Consider the following 18556-nt stretch of genomic DNA (forward strand, 5'->3'; position numbering starts at 1 on the left):
ACTATCTGACACAATGAAATAAGAATTTATGCCCTCACACAGCATCTTATTTACCAAATTCCTTTTCTTAATTTGAATGAGCAGCTTAGTAGCAATAGGAGAGAAAGTTTGCATTTGGCTAGAAATTAAAACTGTTGATATGCCAACTCGGAAAACAGAAATGTTAAACATTGATTCCCTTCTAAAAATCATTCCAGCAAGTTTGTATACCATGAAACTTTGTTGACTGAAAAGCTAATAGCATATTTTTTACAAACACCCTACAGTAGTTTAAAAACTATTTCCTTTCATGGAGGATAGTTGTTTCCTTATTGTTCAAAGGGGAAAATGGTGAGTTTGCATTGAATGAAGTGCCTGATGCTACTGGATTCCATTAGAATTAGAATCCAGTAGATTCCATTGCAGGACTTGCTTTATGATCACAGATAGTTTGTCCTTTTGTGTAGGTTTGTTTTAATATGTATTTATCCACTGGTTTATAGCAATATTTTCAAGAAGGTCTATAATTTTTATTACTTTGCTCTTCCATCCAGTTTTTGTCAATAAAGGACAACAACAAAAATCCCTGATATTTTTAACTTTAAAATACATTTACTGTGTGTCTATAAACAGACTTCTGAAGTTCTGCAATTCAGCCATTATAAAACTCTCCTACTTCTAGGATTACATCATGTGTACTTCTAGTAGGAAACGAGTTGCACTAACAATATGACACTTCTGGATGTAAACGTTAAGAAGTTCAAACTGTGTTATTTCTCAACCCCTACAGTTATTACCTAACATTTTAGAGCTAATCCTAGAAATTAAGGTAAGTGCCAGCCAGTATGAAACTAAAAATATATTAATACCTTCTGCTAAAAAAGCTTCAGCTTGACTGGATAAGCACCTACATGTGTTTTATACACTACTATACACTACTCAGTTACTGGAGTCTAGTAATTTTCTCCCCAAATTCCCCTGTCTCAAACATACATTTTTAATCACTCATTCTACTTGTTGGTTCTATCATACATAATAACCAGTCCTTTTATTTTTTAAAATATGTGAAAAGCAAGAACTACATCATAGATTCTATGGAATTAACCCAATCTCCGTATCACTTTCTTCTTTTTCAGTGTAGAAAAATATTGCCTTGTGGCATGCAGATTTCTAAAGTTAAGGATTTTTTTTCTAAATTTCAAGCAACATTGATCGTCAGTAGTTTTTCCAAAGAAGTACAGTACAATATAAGATCAAAATTGCTCTTGCGTAGGTGACTAAATACGATCACGGTTCTGTTTAGAATCATGGGCAAAAAAACAAATAATGAAAAGAAAAAGAACAGAATATGGCAATAACTACTTAATCCAGTATTCCATAAATTTCATATTAATTTAAAAAATATTTTCTGCATTTCCTAGCTATTACAAACAGATTTCAATATGTCTTAAATAGATCTATGCCTACTTGGACTTCATAAATTAAGTTATATGGCTTAAAATAATTTCCTAAAGTTGGGTGTTCAGTTGCAATATCTCTTTCCATGAGAAACAGGAACAGAATCGATTATGCTTCAAATAAGAAAATACGAAGGCCTAATTAAGTTTCTTCTTTTTGCATAAATAAAATTTTCTGAAGAAAATTAAATGATCATGCTGTAGTAATTTGTTGTATTTAAGTTTTCCAGTTTACTTAGATAACTTGTTCTTGGAACTGGACATTTATTAAGTTAATGGTTCACAAAAATGCAACAATTTCATAGGGTTAGAAGGTTACTTCAACTGGAAGGACATTCTGTCTCTCGCCCAAGGTTCTGCTTATTCCCCAGTGCTGGAGATTATCATCACTATTTTAAAACCTTGGCTGTTTCAATCAATACAGTCCAACGGGTTTCAGCACAAGATTCTTGGTCACGGAATAAAATACATTTTTCTGTGGGATGTTGATATACATTTAGTGATGTTTTCCCCTTCAGAATTAATTAACTGGGGAAAACAGAAAAAGTAACACTTCTCCGTTAAACTTTAGTCCGCAAAGCTATTTTTCAGTTTAAACTTTTAAAAGGAAGAGATGCTTTTGTTTTACTGATCATAGCAAATGAGGAAAAACTTCCTGGCTTTTGGTATCGTATGAAATACTGCTAATGATAAAAAAAAAGCACAGCTTACAGAGGCTGTGTCATATATTATTTAATGATTTCTACAGTGATCAGTACTGGCATATTTTTACATCCCCTAAACACAATAATCAATGCAATGATCCTGTTGATTACATAAATAAATATTGTTACTGGTTACATAAATACACATTGTTACAATGGTGTGCAAGATGTTAGGTCAAACCTATCATCTTACACCTTACGATACACCCATACCAACTGCACTTAAATTATATCACCCCCGGGGCAAGAATTTCTACTCACTGGATGTACAGAATGCTCTGTCTTCAGCAGCCTCCTTATAACTGGCACCCAAGATATGTGACACTACCATTCATATAATCTCTGGAGAGCTTGCCAAAGCATGCTGGTTATGGAGCGCCAGGCATAATCCAACACTTTGGTGGGATCATGTTGGAAGTTTTCCCTAAACATGCCAGGACTCATAGATGTTTCTGAACAATCTAATAAAACTTGCTGTAGGAGCTAGCAAGAAGGACCATGACTGATTTCAGAGGACAGGCTCCATGTTCTGTAACACCAAAATCCATTAAAAGTATAACGGCATGTTGGAGACCACTAACTGAATTATGTGGGCAACATGTGTCTTTATAGATAGGAGACAGCCAAGGAAGTCCTTAACTGTCAAAATGGGCAGGCTAGATAGGAGACATACACCATGTGAGCTGTGAGCTATATACTGAGGGGAAAAAACCTGGCAAAAGCATGTAAGTTTTAAGAGAGAGCAATGCTTAGATTTGCTTCAAGAGTCACCTATCTTCTCTTCTAGCCTCGGCTTGCCATTTACAAAATGGGACTAACCATTTGCCAGCCCATCCCACAGGACTGACATGAAAATCAGTGAGCCCAATGCTTCTTTTTTTAAAAAAATAAGTTTTATAAACATGATTTAAAAAACAAACAAACTTCACGCTGAAGCAATAAGAGTAGGGTCAGAATAACAATCTTGAGAGCCGGAAGGCACATACTCCCTATTTGGGGCTCTTCAGAATTTGGGGACCTGAAGTCGAATACATGTCAGTGAAAATAGAGGCGCAGACAATCTGAGGAAGCCCGAGGATTTAGCAATTGGAATACGCTCCTACAGCAGCGGGAGGTGACCACGCCGCCTGGGAAGGATGCTAGACAACTGGAGGGCACCGCGTTCAAGCAGATCCTTTTAGAGGAGGGAGAGAGGCGAGAAATACCCAGGCGTGACGCGAAGCTCGCAAGTAGCTAAGCCAGCGTCCGAGCAAGAGGATTCCCCGCTTCCCCCCCCCCCCCCCGTTACACACGGCGAGCGCAGAGGACGCGCGGGGGAGTTCAGGGCTCCCGCGGGGGCCAAAGAGAGAGAGAGAGAGCGCCAAGAAAGCCTCGGGCCGAACTTCTCCAAGCCCGCTCCAAGGCCAAGCCCACCACACAGGATGCAGCGGCTCAGCATCCTTCCCAGGCCGACGGGGGCGTGGCGGATTGGAAGCCGGGAACCGAGGCAGGAAGATGGGAGGTTGGGGAGCGATTAAGGAACAGGATCCGGCTAAAGAAGGGCAGCCGGGGGAAACCGCCCGTTTGCCTTCCGCTTCTCTTTTAAGCGCCTCCTCGCTTTGTTACGGGCTGAGCGCTCTTCCTCTCGTGCGGATCCCCGCGGAATTGCCCCTGGGCTGCGAGTTGCAGCGGGTCAAAGGCGGAAGCCCGAGCGCGTTCATCGCGGTCGCCCTGGTCCTCCGCCTCCAAGCATCTGCGCCCCGCACACGTTGCAGGAAGGAGGAGGAGGAGGAGGCCTCTGCGGATGCACCTACCCGGGTGACGCTGGGCAGCGGGACGCAAGGAGGGCCGGCCGGCGCAGGTGCCTGCTCACCGCAGCGCCTCGGCTGGGATCCGCTCAGCAGCGCTTCATCCGCCTCAACTCCATGGATGGATCCGAGCCGGCAGCTGTTCCTTTTGTAGCCGCTCTTGCGCCGCCGCCGCCGCGGCCGAAGATCAACTGTGCCAATGAAGAGGACCCATAGCGTGGATGCAGTTGCAATGCAAACTGCACATGCTCCTTCCTGACAGCCGGCCGCCTCCCTCGCCCGTAGCCCTTCGATCGCTTAACCCTTTCGCTGCTGCGCCCTGGAGGCGCAGGCTGGGCGGAGGGGAAGTCAAAGGGCGGAAGGGAAGGCCAGGCCGACTCCCTCAACTCGGTTCCGCCATCCCTGCGCTGCCGCAGACCCCCATCCCCGACGTTGCCTTCCCTCTCAGCCCGCCTGCGTGCTCCGCGCTCTGGACTGAGGAGCCGTAGCAAGTGAAGAGTTATTCCGTCCAGGTCCTTGGTTGGCTGCGTTCCCTTCCTGGTTTGAATAATTTACCTCCTGGCAATTTGCGCGCAGCCCGTTTGTTTTCTTCTGCAGTTGGCCCTGGCCCCGGGTCCCCCGTGACTCCTTGAGGTCGAGAGATGGATCTGTTGGAAGGGAATATCTGTCGCTCAGGGCCGAACTGTGGTGCTCCTTTGAGCTGGGTTATATGTTTGTAGACCTTTCACTACCCCATTGATTAACGCCACCAGTGTTAGTGAATGTAGGGTTTGCTTCCTGCTTATATACATTAGCGTGGCTGCCAACGTTGACAGGTTTGTGGGGGTTTTTTTCTTGGTAGCTCCTTGATTTCAAAATCAACATTTCAAAAATGTCCTTTGATGGAAGAGCACGGTTAAGGCTAGATCCAAGGTGGCTGTAGGAGAGAGGTCTTCAAACTTGGCAACTTTAAGACTCATGTCTTAAGTCTTAAAGTTGCCAAGTTTGAGGACCCCTGCTGTAGGAGATAAAGTGGAAGAAAATCACACCTTCCTTCTCCACCTGGCCTAGGTTTGTAGCTGGAATAGACCTGATCGCTCATTACCTGCACCTGTTATGGGGGAGGGAGATGAAAAGTCCCCTCCTGGCTCCCTGAGCCACCAAGAGAAGAGGTGCAAAGTTGCTTGGTTCCTTCTTTAAGAATATCAGGAATATTTATTTATTCAATTTTTATAGCCTCAAAAAATGACTCTAGAATATTTACAGGTCTAATACTGTGTCTCTGGGGGAATCCGCACCCCAGTAGCTTCTATGCAGCAGGGATTGCATTGGCTAAATGCAAGTCTCCTCAACCAACGGGAGCCCCAAGGCAACCCAGAACTGGCAGATTTTCAAGGTGGCAGCAAAGAGGTTCAGCATCAATCTATAACAAGGGTGTCATACTGGCGGGGCCGTGGGCCGGATGCAGCATGCAGAGGCCACACCCACCTCATATCCTCAAATGGAGAAAATGTCACCTGACAGCAACATGATGCAGTGAGTTTGGCACCCGTGATCTATAATGATATGTGGGAAAGACCTTAGAAGACAGGGTGAAGAGATGCTCCCTAGGAAATAGTCAGATAAGAAACAACATATCCTGTAGCTGGAAAGTTGGTAGGTCAAGAAACTCAAAAGGTACCCTCCCTAGTTTCTCAGGCCATAAGGGAGAGAGCAGAAGAACTGTACTTTCAGACTTGCAAGATTCTGTAAATGTAGCTTTACAATTATGTAAAATTAGTTGATATGAACACATTTCCTGTCTGGTCTATTTAGAAAGACTGACTCCACCCTTGGGCTAGGTGCCTAAGACAGATATACTGGGCTCACTGAAGTGGATGATGTCCATTGCTTGTTATGTACATTTTTGTGTGTATGAGAGAGAGAACCAGTGTGCTGCAGGAGCAGGGAGAATCTTGGTTCTAGTCCTTCCCTAAAGCATAAGAGAATGGGTGACATTGTGGGATAAATTTATTTTGGAAGTGCTCTTCCTTCAGATAAAGGCCAAGAAGAAATTTGGCTTCTTTTGCACTTCTGTTCATTTTTTATGACTAATGGGTGGATTGTACTCTAATTTATTCCCGGGAGAGTATTTTAACATTGAAATGGAAATTGCTGCATTGATGCTATATAACCTTGTTAAGTCCTGACCTTTTTTTAATACTTTTTGAATGTTGGTTACAATGTTCTATTTTCTGATGTTTGGTTTTGACCAATAGATTCCTGGAAACAGGGCACAAAAAAGGTGTGAATCTAGGTTCCAGAGTACCAATCCCTTCTACAAACAAATCTACTCTTTCAAAATTCAATATATTTCATTTAACATAGTAATGAAACTTTCTCAGATTAATTCCTTTCTGTGATAATATCTACTGTTAATTTGTTAGATGTAGGAATGGGTTTTACAAGACCAATCTTGAAAGTTTATACTGCAATGAGAGGGGTGCACAGGAATTTAAGAATAAGGAAAAATATGAAATAAAGTTCTGTTTTCTAAATGAGATTGTTCTCCCTCAGCTACTTTTATTTCAATAATTTATTTTGAAAAATTTCTACAGCCATTACAAGATACATGTTTAAGGTAAAAACCAAGAAAGATTAAAAATCTATGAATGAAAAAAAATTGCCTGAAATTTTTTTGACTTTTAGCACTTATTACTCTGCTATAAAAATTAAAGCTCTTGAATAACATTCAATCTATTTGCTGAAGTAATAAAAAAGAAATCAGTAAAATATTTCCCCTACATTTATGCAGCTTATTAAGCCATGCTGTATATATAATTTTCACAATACTCAAGTGTCTTCCTGCTTTTGTTTCTCTTGTGTATGGCATCCTGTCAGGAAGAGTTCTGTGAATCAAGCTGGGTGTTTCCAGTGAATAAAACTTCCAACTTCTTTTATTGAATTACTGACTTGATTTAAGGGACTTTTGAAAAAGTCCCAGTGCTATGTTTTCTCCATGTAAAATCCTTTTCTCACTGTTTCTTTTATATATTTTTTAATATATATTTTTCTTTTCTGAGAAAACATTGAGAAATAAATGAAATAGTTGTACAGTTCCTTTTTACTGATAGCCCAAAAGGCCTTTGTTTAAATGCATCTATTGTACACAAAGAGAAATAAGTGAGACTTTTATGACCTGTAATTCTGGTTAGGAGTACATGAGCCTCTAATTGAAATATGAGGAAATATGAATCGTCTCTTCACAGAATACCTTTCAGCACAAGTAGAGCAGTTCATCTGTTGGCACCTGTTAGCTTGTTGCCTTCCAAAGGAACAAATGTTATGGATAAAATACCACTGTAGCAGGACCATCTGAGTTTTCCTTTCTGAAGATCTAAGTGTCTAGGTTGTGAAGTCTATTTCTGTATGTTGAGAATAAGAATCTTAAAAACAAACATATAAAAATAGGACCAAGAATTATCATATGTTTCTTTTAAAAAAAAGGTCCCCTAACATGTTTCTTTAGAGAAAGCATAGTCAGGATGACACGTTTTCAAATAATGCAACATCTACATTTTTAATTGGCAGTAAAACCTTGGTATGTCTACTGGAAATTATTCCAAGATAGTGTACAAGGTTGTGGTTAAAAAAATAGTTACCAAGAAGAAAGAATATTTTTTTTCTCTAATTATAAAATTACTTTTATAATAGGAGATTAGTCTTATATTATCCTATAATGCAATAATTGAGCAGATAATTTGTATGGTGGTGTAGGGAAACTATCACAAATCAGAATCATCTTCCTTTCGGGTAAATATGGTAACTTGTGTTCTGAGGGACTGAATGATATTCAAGAATTCTTGTTGAACATTTTGCCATTCCCATTTCTTTTCAAATAATTTTCAGTTGAAGATAGGACCTTCAAAACTAACAATTGTCATGGTCCCTGACTGCAGTAGTGCTATTCTAGATCTCTAGAATAGCACCACTGCAAAGGTATAAAACAGGGGTGTCCAAACTTGGCAACTTTAAGACTTGTGGACTTCAACTTCCAGAATTCCCCAGCCAGCTCTGCTGGCTGGGGAATTCTGGGAGTTGAAGTCCACAAGTCTTAAAGTTGCCAAGTTTGGACACCCCTGGTATAAAAGATAATTACTGAACAGTTACTATTGGAAATAGTTGCCCTCAGTTATGGAGCAATATTGAACTAAGGACTTGAGAAGGGGTGTCAAACTAGATTTCTTCCAGGGCCAGATCAGCATTGTAGTTCTCCGTGGGCCAGCCGGGGGAGGTGGAGGGGAGAGACAGGATAGCTGCCTCCTGCAGCACCCTGCCAGCCAAAATGGGGTGCGGGGGGGGGGCGCATGTGGCCCCTGCGGCCTGTTTTGGCTGCCAGAGGCTATTTCCAGACTGGCCCTGTGGGCCAGATTTAAGCACACCATGGGCCAATTCCAGCCCACAGGCCTTTAGTTTGACACCCCTGAACTAGATCTTTGTACATTCTTCTTCAGGTTCTCTGAGAAGACTATGCGACTCACTTTTAAAATGACAAATCTGCAAGCAGCGGTATTCTCTATGGCATTCAAATATGTTTTTATCTTATGAAACTTGCACAAAATATGTTTACTCAAGGTTTTGTTGACATTTTATTCTCTCTCTTGAAAGGCAATGGAATCAGGTTTCAGTGTATCCAGTCATCCAGTTTAGGTTGTGCTTAATAAAAAGAAATTGTGCTTAATAAAAAATAAAATTGTTGTGCTTAATAAAAAGAAACGACACACAATAATTTCAAGACAATTAATTGCAACATTATCTTTCTGATTCTCACTTTGGCAATAATTTCTGAACATTTAAGGTTCCTAAAAAGAAGATATTTCTCATTGTATCTATTATTTAATGGATAGTTGAGCAGGTTTCAAAAGTTGCTTGTGATGCAAAGTCCGTAAAATGTAAAATTCATAATTTGCACGTGTAAATTATGCAGCAAACTCCATCTATTATTCATACATATGCAACCTCGTTCTAAAAATTAGTATGTCCATTTTGTTATGCATAGTTTGTGATCATTGTAAAATTATCCTCCCTCCCCCTCCCCCCCAAAAAGTAAAGGGGAAGGAGTATCTATTTTGAAAAAAAATCCTATTATTCAAATGCTACACAAAACAATGGATTTTATCCACTAGCAGAAAGCACAATAAGGTCAATGATTTATAGAGAATTTAGCCTCAAGGGGGAAACAAATATTAAAATATGCTATAATCAATTTCTATGGGGTTACAAGAACGGAAACTGCCTCTGACACTCGGACGTTGGCGAAGATAGATGAGAGAGATACATACATACATACATACATCATACATACATACACAATATCTCAGATGCAAATTTGAGTCTTAATTAAATTCTGTCTGTCAGAATAATAACTAAATAGCAATTAAATTTATTTTCAGAGGAGCTACTACATGACTTAGTTTCTCATATTGCCATCTTAAACACACATCCCAGTTCTATTAGTCAGCCAACCATAGATAGAAAATAGCTATACAGGTAATCCTTGTTTAGTGGCCACAACTGGGACCAATAGCTTAATCTAGGGGTGGAGAAAGATGGCCCCTTTATAACTTGTGGACATGGCTGGCTCAGGAATTCTGGGAGTTGAAGCCCACAAGTCAAAAGGGCCATTGTTCCCCACCCCTAGTTAATCATTAAGTGAAGTAGTGGCTATGACTGCTAATGATCTCAGTTCCACTTTTCTTTGTTTTACAAACTTATAACACACGTGTGTAAATGTGAGGATTGTCCTCAAAATTACTTTTTAATCACTCTCATAACTGCAAATAATCACTAAATGAATCAGTTGTTAAACAACAACTACCTGTTTGATTCCGAGTATTCTAAGAAGTAATATTAACCAGTAAATGTTGATATTATGTTGAATATATTTTGGATGTCCAAATATCAACTGATATTCTCTTGTAAGTTGTGAATTATTATCATTCAAAAAATATCAATAAATGGTGCTATTTGCTGAATTTCTAACATTTGCTATAATATTTTCATTATCTTTTTCCCTGAACTATAAACAAAATAAATGCCTAGAATAGAGACTATTGCTGGGCGGGGAGAGGGTTGATGGATAAATTCAAAAGTCAACAACATACTGAAATTTGTCTGTGGGTGTGGCATCAAAAAATATCAATTTACCAAAAAATAAATTCAAGTTGCTCCCTATTACTATTCTAACCCTACAGGATGCTTTGTATACCCCAATTTACAGTCTTTTATTTTTGTCTAGTGGAAAGTATACCAAATGAAGCAGTCAGCTATATCCTCTTGTCCTTTTTATTCTCTAAGGCTTAGAGAACCTCCTTGAAGCACAGAAGCATCCTTGAAAATAAAGTAATCCTAAAGGCTAACACTTAGCTATACAGGCGTTCACTTTTTCTTTTATTTCCCATGCCCACTTTTTTAAAAAAGTTACTTTAAAAGAGATAGGTAGGGCAAGGAGCTTGGCAAATGTCAAGAGAGATTTATCTGAACCAGGCATGAAATCCTATTATCTTTGCTACTGGTTTGAAATTGGCACTTCTGTGCATGCGCAGAACCTTCTGCACATGCTCAGAGCGTTTGTGATGATGTCTGAGTGGGTGGGCGGAGCCCACCACCACCGCCACTACCAGTTTGCCCAAACCGGGGCGAACCAACAGAATACCGCCTCTGCCCTGAACATAGTACATGAAACGAAAGCCAATTGAGTATAGTAGTTGAGGGATCAGCTGGGTGGCCTTAGGCCAGTTGCTTTCTCTCAGCAAGGGCAAACCACTTCTGAAAAATCTTGTTAAGAAAACTTCAGGGACTTGTCCAGACAGTCTCAGAGAATTGGACACAATTGAATTGGGGGGGTGGGGTAATAGGAGAGCTGCAATGTAAATTATTAGTAGCTAAACATCAGAAACAGTTCCAGAGCACTTTGTAAGACTGGCATTTAATTATGAGGCACAACCTTTTGTGAACAGCATCTAATAAGGTCACCTACAGTTCATTAAAGCTTGTACCTGGTAATGAAAATTGTTATGCTTGACAAGTGTTAACCATATTCAAGAAGGCAGAGGCAATGTTGGTAAAGAAATGCAAGATCCTTTAGCAAATGAAAAAGACAGTAAACAATGTCTCAGCCCGGCGAATGGTGGGGGTGACTCAGAATAACTGCCTAAATTTTATATGGTATAATTGGGGCAGAGGAAAACAGACAAGTTTTCAGGATTCTACTCTTATACCCTACAATAATAAAATACGACTTCTCATTGCAACATCTGTTGCACCTAACCTACCTGGAAGGACAGACAATGTTGATATTCATGGTTGTCATTAGCTATCATTGATCTTGGAGCAGTCCTGATTATTAAGGGTAATAGTCAGTGGTGTGATTCAGCCAGTTCGCACCTATTTGGGAGGACCGGTTGTTAACTTTCTAAGCAGTTGGGAGAACCGGTTGTTGGAAGAAATCTCCTTCTGTTTTTTATCCACTTTTCAGGACTAATCCTGTAAGGAAGGCAGGAAGGAAACATTCTGGTGCTGTTTCTAATCTAATCTTTATTGCCCTGCTTACAGAAACTACCTCTCTGGTTAATCCTTATTGTTGTAGTTGGTCACTGAGGAGACGGAGTCGAAATGTAGTACAACGTGTTTATTAACAATGAACTGACTGGAACCAAAAACCAGCCGTCTGACAGCTATTTATACAACGAGCTGTCAGACGGCGAACTAATAGAAACAAAGGATTTCTCCCGCCGGCTGGCCGGCGCGCCTGAGCCAAACAGAGGGCCTCTCCACTCGACTGCCCTCTGCTGGCCAGGCTCGCCGGTATACAACACCCCTTTCCCCTGGATTGCGCAGGCGTAATCATCCAAGTACAATGGACGTCTGCGCAGGTGCTGGGAGCGTCTCAGCAAAGATGGCGCCCCGCCAGAGGAGGAAGGAGTGTCGGTTCCGCTCTTGTGGCGAACAGGCCGCGAAGAGTCCTGGACGGGTCTTACTCCTGGCAATGCACCGACGGGTGACGGTAAGCTTGCCAGCGCACCGGGAGGGGCTGTTGCGATATCGGAGCTAGCGGCGTGTGGACGGTCGAGCCGGTAGGCGGCGGTGTTAGGGCCTGGTTGATTTTTTGCTGTTGGACTGAGTTCAGGTCCCTCTGGTCGTCGACGCATCTGGCTTATGTGCCGCCGCCAATGTCTCCCATCATCGAGGAGGACCCTGTAAGAACAGGGCCCCGTGATGTCAGTCACCCGTCCAGGTAGCCACTTGGGCTCGCCGGCGTAATTGCGAGCAAACACCTCCTCACCCACCAGAAAAGACCTGGGGGGGAGGAAGAGCAGAGGAGGAAGGGTGGTAGAGGGGGTGGAATCGGTCAAGAAGGGAACGGAGGCGTCTGCCCATCAATAGCTCCGCGGGGCTTTTGCCCGTAGTGGGGCAAGGTGTGGAGTGTTGGGAACGGAGATAGGTGGAGATGCGGGACGGCCAGGGAAGGGCAGCCATGCGGGCAAGAGCTTCCTTAGCCGAATGCACCGCGCGTTCAGCAAGGCCGTTGCCCGCAGGGTGGTAGGGAGCAACGGGGGCATGGCGGATGCCCAAGGAGGCAAGGTAGGCCTGGAATTCAGCGGAGGAAAATTGTGGCCCGTTATCGGAAACGATAACGTCAGGAAGGCCATGTGTGTTAAATAAGGCATCTAAGACTCGGATAGTGGCCGAGGAGGTTGAGCTGGGCATGGGAAACAGCTCAACCCATTTCGACCAGGCATCCACCAGGAGGAAGAAGACCCGGCCGTCAATGGGGCCCATGAAATCGACGTGTAGCCAGCTCCATGGGCCCATAGGGACTTCCCACTCCCGGGGAGGGGAAGTCGGGGGCGCAGCGCGCACCTGCTGGCACGGGGTGCAACGTTGCACGAAGGCGGCAATGTCCGCGTCCATGGACGGCCACCAGACATAGCCGCGGCCGAGGCTCTTCATGCGGACAATGCCTGGGTGGCCGTCATGGAGGCGGGACAGAACAGCGGGCCGCAGGGAAGAAGGGACAACCACACGGTTGCCCCAAAGGAGGCAATCCTGGAGGACGGAGAGCTCCAGGCGGCGGCGGAAGAAGGGGGACAGTTGGGGGTCAGAGGAGGCCACGGACCAGCCCCGAGTGACAGCAGCCATGGCGCGGACAAGAAGAGGGTCAGCACAGGAGGCCTGCGTGATGTCCGAGATGGTCATCAGCAGGCTGAGGTCGGCCAGAAGGCAGATAGAGTGGACTGGGTCTGGGTCTGTGACAGGCAGCGGCAGGGGGCAGCGGCTCAACGCGTTGGCGTGGGCGATGTGGCCGCCAGGCTTGTAGGAGAGGGTGTAAGTGTAGGAGGACAGGAATTCCGCCCAACGGGACATGCGGGGGGAGAGGATGGGAGGGGTGGGACGGTCCCCCGCAGTAATGCCCAGAAGGGGCTTGTGGTCGGTGACCAGGGAGAAGGGGCGGCCGTAGAGGTAGTAATGGAAGCGTTTTACTCCCGCAATGGCAGCAAGGGCCTCCTTATCCAGCTGGCTGTAATTTCGCTCAGTTCTGGATAAGGTGCGGGAGTAAAAGGCTATGGGCGCTTCAGAGCCATCGGGGTAGGAATGGCTGAGAACAGCCCCGACGCCGAAGGGGGAAGTGTCGCAAGCCAAGGTGAGTGGGAAACGCTCGTCATACTGGGCGAGGACTGGAGGGGCGGTGAGCGAGCGTTTGACAGCCGCGAGCGCATGCGCCTCGCGGCTGGTCCACAACCAGGGAGAGGAGGAGTCCAGGAAGCGGTGAAGGGGTTCGGCCAGGGACGCTTTGTGGGGAATAAAAGAAGAATAGAAATTTAGGAGGCCAAGGAAGGCTTGGAGCTCCGCTTTGTTGGAAGGGGTGGGGGCGGAGAGGATGGCTTCGACCTTTGAGGGGTCGGGATGGATGCCGTTGGCATCGATCAGGAAACCAAGGAAGGTAACAGAGGGCACGCCGAGTTGGCACTTAGAAGGTTTAAGGTGAAGGCCGGCAGCACGGAACTGCCGAAGGACCTGGCGTAGTATTTCGATGAGTTCTAATTGATCGGCGGCAGCGATTAGAACATCATCAAAATAGGGGGTGACCCCGGGGATGCCATGGAGCAAACGCTCCATGAGCCCCTGGAAGATGCCCGGGGCCACGCTGACGCCAAACTGGAGGCGGCGGCATTTGAATGCGCCGCGGTGAGTGACTATCGTCTGCGCAAGCGCAGTGGCGTCATCGACAGGCAGTTGCTGATACGCCTGCGCGAGGTCCAGCTTTGCGAAAATGCGACCCTGGCCCAGAGTGTGCAGGACGTGCTGCACCACGGGCACAGGGTACGGGTGTGATTGGAGGGCCTTATTGAGAGTGGATTTGAAGTCCGTGCAGATCCTAATTGATCCGTCGGACTTCAAAGACACCACTATTGGAGTCTCCCAGGGGGAGAAATCGACGGGTTCCAAGACGCCTTGGCTAATGAGCTTGTCCAGCTCCGCGTCGACTTTAGCTTTTAAAGCAAATGGAAGCCGGCGGGCTTTAAGGCGGATGGGCGGAATAGAGGGGTTGAGGTTCAGGGAAATAGGTGAGCCCGTATAGCAACCCAGGGAGGGAGTGAAAACATCGGAAAATTCAGAAAGGAGGGAGGAGAGAGAAGGGAGGGGGGAGGGAGGGGAGGGAGAGAGAGAGTGAACCCCTGCGATAGACAGACCCAGGGCGGTAAACCAGTCTAGGCCGAGGAGAGAGGCAAGGGGGTTCTTTACAATGAGGAGGGGCAGTTTCGCCTGCCGGGAGCCGAAAGTGATTTGAAAAAGTCTGCAGCCCATCAGGTCAATTACGTTGCCCTGGTAATCACGCAGCCGGCAGTCAGGGGGCTTCAGATGGTAGGGCCGGACCCAGGGCAGCAGGGAGCGAAGGGTGGCCCAGGACATTACAGATCGGGCCGACCCGGTGTCCACCTCCATAGGGCAGGGAACCCCCTCAATATAGATTTGGAGGTGCAGCTTACCCCGGCCCTCCAAAGTTGAGGAGGCCGAGTCAACAAGCCACTCTGGAAAGGCCTCAGCCGGGTCTCCCACAGAGAGCGAGTGCTGGCAGCGGGAAGGCATGGATGCTGGATGGCGGGGAGGAGGCGGCTGAGGGAGTGGGTTTCGGCGATCTTGTGGTGCGGAACGGCAGACAGCAGCTAGATGGCCCTTCCTGCCGCATTGGTGGCAGAGGGCTTGCCGGAATCTGCATTGAGAGCGTTGGTGGCGGCCGCCACAGCTGAGGCACTGACGTCCATCCCTGGTGGAAAGTGCCTGAAGGCGGTCGGCGGTCTGGTCGACCTCAGTGCGAAAAGAGGCGGCAGTCGAAGGAGCGTAGGAAGCGGTGGGTGCCGCATAGGGAGAAGGCGGCACGTAGGCAGCGTGAGGGTGCTGGCTGAGATGGCTGAAATCCGGGGTGGATTGATCAGCCATCTCGTAGGCTCTGGCATCATCGACCGCGATTTTTAATGTCAGTTCGGGTCTAGCCAGGATGCGACGATGTAGCTTAACGTCGTGAAGCCCATAGATGAACTGTTCCAGCAGCGCCTCTTCCAGGTCGCTGAATTCACACAGGCTTGCCTCAGCGCGGAGAGCAGCAACATATTGGGCGATGGTTTGGCCCTCTTTTTGAATACACCGACGGAAATACTGCCGCCAGGCGAAGCGTGAAGGCGCGGGCTCGTAGTGGTGCTTGAGGGGAGCCATGAGTTCGTCCCAGGGCAGCGAGTGGGCCGGTTCTGGAGCGGCAAGAGCTCTTGCGGTGGCGAACATCTCTGCCCCGCAGTAATTGAGGAAGATGCCGCGCTTTCGCTCTTGTGAGAGGCTGACGAGATCGTGGGCTATGAGGAAGCACTCGAATCTTTCGAGAAACGCTTCCCAAGCCTCAGCCTCTGGCCGGAACGGCGAGAAAGCGGCGTTAGAAGCCATCGGAGGCACGGTGTAGGGTTCCACGTCGCCCGTCCTCGTCGCCAGTGTTGTAGTTGGTCACTGAGGAGACGGAGTCGAAATGTAGTACGTGTTTATTAACAATGAACTGACTGGAACCAAAAACCAGCCGTCTGACAGCTATTTATACAACGAGCTGTCAGACGGCGAACCAATAGAAACAAAGGATTTCTCCCGCCGGCTGGCCGGCGCGCCTGAGCCAATCAGAGGGCCTCTCCACTCGACTGCCCTCTGCTGGCCAGGCTCGCCGGTATACAACACTTATTACATTGTAACAGCTAAGGCGAAGCGCCCATCGACGTGAGTGATGAGTTGGCCACGCCCACACAGCCACATGACCACTAAGCCACACCTACCCAGTTGGTCATTAGGGCAGAAAACCAGTTCTTAAATTATTTGAATCCCACCACTGGTAATAGTCCTTTCTTCCTCTCCTCTGGTAAGCACAAATGAAGCAGACTAGCAAAATTTATGATAAGGCAACACTGATCATTCTGGACTTTTTACAGGATTCACAAATCTCTTGAAATAGATCATTTTCACACCTCCATCATGCCTGAAGGGGGATCTATGTAGCATAATCAAAGACAGTAAAGCTAAACTATGATATATATGTTCTATTTCCTAAATTCTGTTCCAGTTCTCAAATTTTTGCCTCATGCATCAGTTGCTGAAATATATGGTTACAGTTTTCTCAATACGAAACCTGTTCTGTGAAGAAATACATCATGTGGATCTTGCTTGACTGAATATTGGCCAGAGATTTTAAGAGAAGTGCTCTTTCTACAAAAAAAAAGGACTGCCATTGGATTTAGCTTTCAGTCCCTTAATTTTAAATAATTCCTTATTTAAGTAGTCTGCAGGTTGAATCTGCCGACTCATATTGTCATTGGGGCCATTCAGTTTTGGAAAATGATAGCAATCTATAAATATTGATCCATACTTTAAATACTGCATCATAATCTTCATTTGCATCCATCCGTTGAACAGGAAGGGATTGGCATTCTGCATAGGAAAGATATTGTTAAATGAGAGTTAATTAGGGCAGGATTTCAAGTTACTTAGAACTACACTTTTGGTATGTATGAGAGGCATCCAGCAATGGTAGAGGATAAATATGAACTGCTTAATATTGCATGACACTTTCCTTGGTAAGCAGTAGGGAATTCAGGAAAGCTTTGATATGAATCAGTTTCCATGGGAGGAGGACATTATTATTCTTTCAGTTCTGTATTTCAGTTCTTAGAAACAATGTTCTGACAATATGAGGGGATAAATACACCTACAAAATATTTATCTTGTCACACTAAATAAATTGAGCAATAATACCAGCAAGGTTGAAAACAGATTTTTCTCTTAATTTATTAGCTGAAAAGCTGCTGTTAATAACTTTCTAATTTGAATATATAACTTACAGATTGCAAATTGTATGTTGATTCACAGCAGCAACAGTTCAGAACAGAACCCAACCCTCTTCTTGTGAGCTGTTGAAGAGGTGATGTTTGTTCCAAATGCCAAGATTGCTTTGTAGACATATGGCATATAGTGCAGAGCAATGTCTGTTCTGTTGTGTTTACAACCAATACTGGTATTTCATGTTGTGAAAGAAGTAGGAAATATCCTGAATGTTTATGTCCATTTCATAGCTTAGGTAATTCCTGCCATTTCAGTTTGGTGTGTGTGTGTGTGTAAACTGTATGCATTTCTTTCTTTCTACAAAAAATAGATTGCAATATTAGCTTCTGTGCTCATATCTCTGCATCATATTCCCTTGGATGTTTTGGAGCAAACTATTGGATATTTTATTTATTTCTTATTTTAAAATGGAAATGCATTATTTCTTAAATATAATAGCTTGTATTCAATTTGCAATTATCTCTTCTTTTTACTTTGCTGTTTCAAACATCACTTTTTCTGTGGGCACATCCCAGAGCCATCACCCCAGCTCAGTTCTGCTTCGCAGGTGGGTGTGCCTCCCACTGGCCACCAAACATTTTTGGATGTGTGCTGCACATGCGCATGGGTGGGGTGCAGGCAGGGGGTCATGCATGTGCAGGGGTGGGGTGCACACTGGGGGGTTTCACACATGCATGCACAGGGGGAGTGCATGCGGGCGGGGGTGTCACACAAACTGCATTATGGAGGGGTGCACAATTTCGGCACTTGGCACCAAAAAGGTTAGCCATCACTGTCTTAGGCATTTGTTATTCCCTCCGGCACCTTTGTGTTGCTTAGACCAGTGGTCGGCAAGCCGTGGCTCGCGAGCCACATGCGGCTCTTTACACATTTTAATGTGGCTTTTCTGTGTGCCGGGCGCCCGCTCCCCTCCCTCCTCTCGGGCACTTCAAAACAAGCGCCCCTTTCCCTTTTTTCTTTTCGACCCACAATGATTAGGGAGGATCCTGAAGTCGGGCGGGGACGAGAAGCGAGGAGGCAGAAAAAGAAACGGAGGCTAAGGAGAAGCTCCTTAGCCTCCGTTTCTTTTTCTGCCTCCTCGCTTCTCGTCCCCGCCCGACTTCAGGATCCTCCCTAATCATTGTGGGTCGAAAAGAAAAAAGGGAAAGGGGCTACTTAATTTGCTACTGCCCACGCGGCATGATCGGCTAATTTGCTACTGCCCGCCTGGCTCCCCGGTTAGATTTTTGCTGGGAGGGGC

At 45.2% G+C, this 18556-nt stretch overlaps 1 protein-coding gene across 4 annotated transcripts in view; it reads right to left on the minus strand.

The window, feature by feature from the left end:
- Positions 1-7886, minus strand: part of TMEM229B (transmembrane protein 229B) — a 51650-nt gene extending 43764 nt beyond the window's left edge. Inside the window, exon 1 of one of the 4 annotated variants that reach the window (XM_081937745.1) lies at positions 4483-7886. The gene's annotated coding sequence lies outside the window, so the exon portion shown is untranslated. Of the gene's footprint in view, positions 1-2401; positions 2759-3933; positions 4225-4482 lie in introns of those variants that run through there. The other 3 variants (XM_081937747.1, XM_081937743.1, XM_081937746.1) reach the window with 3 other exon arrangements.
- Positions 7887-18556: the final 10670 nt, after the last annotated feature.

The sequence above is a fragment of the Natrix helvetica genome (assembly GCF_964273705.1).
Source record: "Natrix helvetica genome assembly, chromosome: 1".
In the NCBI taxonomy this organism is placed as follows: domain Eukaryota; kingdom Metazoa; phylum Chordata; class Lepidosauria; order Squamata; family Natricidae; genus Natrix; species Natrix helvetica.